Source organism: Triticum dicoccoides, chromosome 1B (genome assembly GCF_002162155.2).
Source record: "Triticum dicoccoides isolate Atlit2015 ecotype Zavitan chromosome 1B, WEW_v2.0, whole genome shotgun sequence".
Lineage (NCBI taxonomy): Eukaryota > Viridiplantae > Streptophyta > Magnoliopsida > Poales > Poaceae > Triticum > Triticum dicoccoides.
Window position 1 is genome coordinate 371,772,408 of NC_041381.1, and position 7,125 is coordinate 371,779,532.

Sequence of the window (7,125 nt, forward strand, 5' to 3'; positions counted from 1 at the left end):
ACATTTAAACCAATAAAGAGGCTAGCCAACTCTGTCTCACAGAGCTCTCCCGATGCAATGCATTCTTTGCCATCCGATCGCTGTAAATTTCCCACCTCCTTTCCTCTCAGCCGTTTGATTTTGACTGTCTGTTTCACCTCATTATTTGTTTCACGCCTGTATCACCGATGGGCCCATTTGTTGGTGGAGTAATTTTGTGTTGGCTGGGTGTGAAATCGAAAGGTGTGATTGGTTGCTCCTGCCCGCAGAGCCTATCGGGCAACCTCATGAACCCTAGCCCCAATCCACATCCCCCACGCCCCTCACTCGTCGCTCCTCCCCCTTCCCTCGTCTACCGCCTCGCTCCCTCGCTCTCCTCCCTTGTCGCCGCGGCCTTCACCCTAGGAGCCCCGCCGCCTACTGCTCCTCCTCCACCACCTCGCCTTCCCATTGCTCGCATGCAAGTCGCCGCTGTCGGAGAACACGGGAGTGCTGGTCTTCAAGTTGGGGTGGTTAGGAGGGCTTCCCAACCTGATGGCGCCTCCTCCTCATAGCGTCGTCGCCCGCGCCCCTTCTTCTCCTTCCTCCTCCCTCCTCCCTCCCTCGTCACTACTTCCACCAGTCCCCTCCTTCCCTCGTCCGTGGCCGCTGCTACCGCATGAATCTCCCAGGTCAGGGAAAGGAAGAAGGCCTCGGCGAGTCTAAGCCTACGAACAAAAGCAGCAGGGGTAGGTGGAGCAGCTGATGTGGATGGGGTCGGCAGTTGAGGGAGGGTTGCTGAACAAATCAGCAGGAGCAAGAGCTCGAGAAGGTTTAGGTTTGCCTCTACATCCTCTCTCTCGCCCCCACTTTGTCTCATTGATGAGGGCGCCGATTGCAGGGGTGCCACTTTGTCCCATCAATTGTATAGCCTCTAGCAATGCAATTTGACCTAAAGTGGTCACTAAGGCATTTGTATTCTTTGATTTGAAGATTGGATACAAATGGTTCAGCAAAGAGGGAGTGTGTAACTGCATCAGAGATAAGGCCATGGAGTAAGAGTGTGTGGCTAGGCTGTGCAAATTTTCTCCCTGGAGGTATGCCTCCATCTCGGTGGGACAAGGATCGACTTGTCTGCCATAGATTTACTTCCTTCGCTACACAATAGTTAGATGTGTTGAGTATATAGTCCTGATTCCATAAAACGAGAATATGCAGTCCCATCTGATATGTTCAGTTTGGAGGGCCCGATGGTGGTAGTTATCATGTTGTGTCTGTTCCATGATATCTTCAAATTGTTCACGTGTAAATCTAAGGCCATTTGCTGCCTCCTTAATTTATGGGTCTATCTTATGTAGAAATTCTCTCATTGTTAGATTGGTTTGCTGCCTCCTTAATTTGATCTAAAGTGGTCACTGAGGCCTTTGTATTCTCTGATTCTTTGATTTGCTGATGGTATTGGTTTAGATGTTTCGTTTTGCTTTCATTCGTAGGCAGCAGCGGAAGTGGAGGAACCCATCCCGGTCGAGCCCCCACCCTAACCTCTCTACCTCTGCAGAGGAGAACCCCATGAAAGCTAAAAGTTTGTGGAGGAGTGCTGGCACAGGTGAGCATCTTCCTATTTTCCTCAACTTCCATGGTAACCTGTGATTTTTTTCTTCCAGTTTTTTAGAGGGTGTTTCAGACTCAAGATTGATCTGGTAGTGCACGTGGTATGGTGTGCCATGAGCAGGAATATCTGATCTGCGCCATGACAATATGGGCTTGCTGCAGCCAGGCAGTTCTTCGGAGTATGGTGCTTTGATTTGGTTCCTATGGTGGTATCTTCTCTCCCTTCTCCCTCCTTTTATTTCTTACTTGATGCTTTGATATGTTGTATTGGCTTAAATTATGTACTTAGTTGAGTCCTACTTGTTTATTGAGATGAACCATTTACAAAGTTGCAGTGTTAGTTTCAGAATTTGAAATGACATTGTTGCCTTTAGAGTTTGAGATGAACCGTTTTCAGAGCACATATGGAGAGGCCAGAAGCAGCAGGGGTCGGCGGAGCTGCGGATGTGGTCGACAGAGCAGTAGCGGTAGGAGCAAGGAGCTTGAGATGGTTCAGGTTTGCCTCCACTTCCTCTCTTGTTCACTGGTATACAGCTAGGTTATTATATATAAAAGTTGTTCATTCTTATACAGCTAAGTTTTTGCGGCATTTTGCATTGTAGGAAAAGTGCCTACAGAGATTTCAGAACTAGATAGATGTGCCTTATGATAGTATTGCTAAAGAACATCAGGTATGAGTAGATGGCACTGCCACCTATGTGTTTGATTTTTGTTTGTTGTGATATTCAGGGCACCCCATATTGTTGTGATGTAAAATGAACACACAATATTCCTATTAAAATAGAAAGACAAGCCTTGTTCTCTCTCTGATTATAAGGTTGTCCAATGCTGATTGACATTGTATACGTGTGATACCTAACAAATTGACTATTCCCATGTTTGCTTTAGTAGAACATTATACTCTGATGTTTCTACATTCTGGTGAGACGTATAGTTGCCTTCTCTACGATATTTACTATGATTTATAAAGCTTTTCAATGGAGAAATATAATACTTTATGGGCCAGTAATGCCACCAAGTAATGGCAACCTCACCTGCAGAGTAAACAAACTTTTACTACTTGCCTTTCTTGGATCTACTACAATTAATGCCATTTTTCTTACCTCTAAACTCTTCTACATATTGGTTTGGCTATTTTCCATCCATTATATGAAAGATAGATACCCATAATTTCCCATTGGCACCCCCTATGATCCATATTTCCATGTTATAGACTTGCAGAAACACATGGTTATGCTGCTGTGATTTGGTCCATCCTTGGTATTTTGATTCGTGGTGATCTCTCGTCTGTTTGTCAGATGATGCCACCAGGAGGGCTGCCGGCCCAAGACTAAAATTTGGAAGGCACAGAAAGATGTCGTTTCAACTCCATCAAGTGCCAGCCGAAGGATGTTACTCGTCGGTGCTGCGAAGGCCTTGCGGTGTGGTGTCGGTCGTTCACATCTTAAAGCATCTCCAACAGCCGCGCTAAAATGAGCGTTGCGCCGCAAATTTGCCCTTTTTAGCGTGCGCGCAATCAGTAGAGGGGATCCAACGGACGTGCAATAAGTGCACGCGGGGCATATAGAGTCAGGCGCGCGGTCCGAAACGCCATCGCGCGCTGTGTATTTGGTGCGCCCGCTTCCGCGCGCGGCACACTCGAGCGCTTGCGCTGCACTCTCTCCGCCGCGCCACCTCCGCCCTGCACGCGCCGCCGCCGGTGAATTGTGACCCAATGGACGCCCGCACCGGCACCCCCCTCACCCCTTCCTATAGCCGCGACCTCTCCCACCGCCACCGCCGCCGTCGCCGCCGCTGCAAACCCTAGCGCGGGGAGCTTTGGCTTCGCCTCCTCTAGCGAATTGTTTGTGTGATTTAAATTATATGCCATGTCTTTGTTTTGTGATGTTTGAAATTCATTTTGTGTCCAAAATGCAGCATATGGCATGCGCCGTCTGCTCGCACGCGCTGCTGGAGCTACTCGCATGCGCTGCATTTTACCGCGGCTGCTGGAGCCAGCGCTGCCCGCCTCGCCAAACCAAGCGATGGGCACGCTGCATACTGGTTTTTAGCGCGCCGCGCATTGGGCGGCTATTGGAGATGCTCTTACAGAATATATAAATGACCAAGAACATCATGTCTGCATCATATGAGGGTATTACCGGTGAGGGTATTTCTTGCTTGTGAGCTTAGGCTTGATTCTGAAGTTAAGTATTAAGATGTTAGGGTAAATTTTTATCAAAGCTTGCTTTGTCTATAGTCATACCTAATTGAGTTTCTTCATTTCGGCATTTCGTATACCTATATTGTTACTTCCCCTAGAACCTGTCTATGTTCCCCTAGACACAAGTGGAATTATTTGCCAAGCTACAACCCATAGCAGAACTCTTGCTGGGCATGAACTCAAACATACCTATTGCTACTCCTTGGTTCAAGTATGATGATCCGCAAGGTTGCTACTTTTTAATTCTCATCGATAAGGTCCGTATCTTTCCTCCCCTCTTGGATTGTTGCATCCTTATTGTGTCTCATCATTAAGCTGGCGCATATAAGTATTAATTTGTTGATTTCTGCTAAAGTACCGCTGAAAATTCAAATTCTATATACTTTACTTTTGGCTATACATAAGAATACAGTACACACATTTGATTACTGATTTATTGTGAAGACACTATTGTGCATGTTTTTATGAATGCAGATTAATTAAATTCTATTGCTTTATGGTGACAAGAGTATGTTGATTATAATGATATAATCTTAAGAGATTTTCAAGTGTAACCTTGTAGCAAATTATCTTCTAATCCAAAGTCCACATCATTATTTATATTTAACACAAATGTGTTCTATTATACTCCCAGTCTCGGTACATGAAGGCATCATATTACCCCTGCCCCTTCTATGTATTTTTTATTTCTTTTGTATGACTGTACTTAATGGTGCTTGCAGGTCCATGGGCATTGTTAGAATGGTCACTTTATGGCAGTATCTCATTTTTAGATCTCATGTTCCTCAAGGTAATGGACAGGAATATGTTTTTGGTAGTATGGCAGAATTGGCAGTCCTTAGTCCAAATTTTGGATAATGTTAAACACATGTTGTGCCGAATTGGCAGCCCTTCATCCGAATTTTCTTGATAATGATACACCATTTGGCAATAGATTCTCTACAAAACTTAAAATCGACTATAATGATACACCATACTGATGCTCTAAATCATCCTCACGAAAAAACATCTTAAGTTATTGCTAAAACCTAATTTTATCATCAAAGCGTAACATGGTTTTCATTGGAACTTTCTGTTACCAAATTTAAATGTGTGTGTACATTGCATTGTACAGGACAAGCAAGCATTCTTTTTATTATCATTATAAAGAGTGTTAAATTTGTTACCATATGTGCTTGCCCATAATTAAACTAACTAAACCATGGGTTTTCTTTTCAGTCCGGACATGGATTTAGCGGGTCTCTGCGTCATTGGGCGCAACGGGTTCACTACTTTGCTAAATATTCCACTTTAACTTTAGTGATTGGTTAGTTATTCTACTTCTTTTGGCTAAATGTTCAGGAACAATCGCACATCTGAAATAACTAATTGACATTGATTTTTGCTAAATATTCCACTTCTTTTGTCAGTTTGTAGTTGATTTCTAGCTATGATTTACATATTCTACTTCTTTGTCCAACCCATAGCGTGACTGGAGAGCGACGTAAGCGATGTCGACCGTGGCCTATGCCCAGGTGATCTCTCCCGTTGTTCTTCTCTTTGATCCTGCCCTCTACGTCTCCTGTTGGCGGCCCATATATGGCGTTTACAAGGATGTCGCCTTTGGCATGGCGTCCTTGCTGCCACAGTAAAATTTGTTCAAGTGAGAAAGCTTTGAATAGTAGAGCCCTCCTTTATTTTTTCCATGGGCAGAGTGGGTGGAGGTACAGAGCCTCAAGATGTCACAAAGAATCTTATCTTTATTTCATAGTGAACTTAGAAGGGTTTTCTATCTTAATATGATAATGCAGGCTTCCTTACCTTGACCAGAATTTAGCGTTTTGTTGCTCCTTACCATGCAATGTGGCTTCAGCACCATTTTTAAAATATAAGCCATCATTTGTGCCGGTCCTTATCAAAGGGGATTTTGATGTTCTCGCTGAAACAGAGGACTTGAATTGATGAATTCTAGGATTAGTAAACATTAGCACAATCCTGATTATCCAGTTGAGAAATCTTATATTTTAATTGTGATAGGTAATGTAGACTACAAGAGTTGTCTTCTAAGTTTTGCAAATTCTTCTGTTAGTAGCTAATGCTGTTTAGAAATTTTGATTTCCCTTTTTGTTGTAGCTCTTCATTTTCGTCACTAGTTTACATTTATTTTGTATCTTTCTCATTCTGTTCATAACATTTTTTCATGTTTCTTCCTTTTTATAGAGGTATTTTGATGTTGTGTCGAGAATTTTGGCTAATTGACGGCTCAAATGATTACAAGCATATGATCTTGTCAGCTTGAGTGATTCCGGGCATATCAACTATAGGCAAACGTGACATAGAAGATTCTTGCTTTCCTTTTTTTGTTTTGGTTAAATTGCAGTCAAGCTACTTACATACGACTCTTATCAGGGCATCTCAGAATTCTCAAACGGAGCTGCTTCTGTTTTAGCCTGATTTACGTTTCTACTGTAGGTGTAGCTCTATGACGGTACAAACTTTTTGCAATGTTGAAGAGAAGAACAACGTGTTACCTGTTTATGCTTTTAATATGGCTTGATAGACAGGCCCTGTTGTGGGACAGGAACCTAATATTGTTGTTTTTAATGTTGGAACAAATGATCATTTGATCTATGTGCAATTGCATTGGCTATTTCTCAACCGGTGGAGATCGAATTTATAATTATATTGACATGCCCCCTATGCTTCCTGTTATTGGAGTTGCCTAATTATTGTTATCTACTCCCTGCGATCCAAAATAAGTGTAGTGGTTTGAACTACAACCACGACACTTACTTTAGATCGAAGGGAGTACCATTTCTTTCTTGTGCAGTAGTATACTCCTTATTATTCTATAAGGCACTATGCAGGACTTTAGAAGATTATTAACATTTCCAAATTCTACTTGAGTTGTATGGTCTATACATCTTATACAAATATTTTTTTTTTGCAAACTCAGATTTCTCAGTGTGATGACCAGATTTTCAACTGAAAAAACGCTTCCTTAACAGGTCTATACATGTTATACAAATATGATTGTTTTTTTAAACTTAGATTTTTCAGCGTGATAAACATATTTTCAATATAATATGATTTAGCACACATGCTTTCTATTACCAATTATACAAATGGTTGTTTTTTCAAACTCAAAATTTTCAGCGGGATAAACATAATTTCAATATAGCATGATTAACACATAGGCTTTCTACTACCAACATCGAATATGTCCTTACAAAATGAAACTATTTTCATCGACAACATGGCTTTAGGGGGTCTCTGCGCCATTTGGCGCAACGGGTCAACTAATAGAACCTATGATATTTTCAGTATAACACGATTTAACACATAGGCTTTCTACTACCAATATCGAATATGTC

The 7,125-nt window shown here is 42.4% G+C and overlaps 1 long non-coding RNA gene across 12 annotated transcripts; it reads left to right on the forward strand.

Moving 5' to 3' along the window:
• Positions 1-257: 257 nt before the first annotated feature.
• LOC119336009 lies at positions 258-6,409 on the forward strand. 12 transcript variants are annotated; one of them, XR_005162173.1, is made up of 8 exons: positions 258-796; positions 952-1,055; positions 1,452-1,564; positions 1,691-2,065; positions 2,172-4,562; positions 4,991-5,078; positions 5,182-5,286; positions 5,972-6,409. It is a non-coding gene; the product is annotated as an uncharacterized LOC119336009 (long non-coding RNA). The 12 variants fall into 12 exon arrangements; XR_005162154.1 differs by having other exon boundaries at positions 5,239-5,286; XR_005162162.1 differs by having other exon boundaries at positions 5,182-6,409.
• Positions 6,410-7,125: the final 716 nt, after the last annotated feature.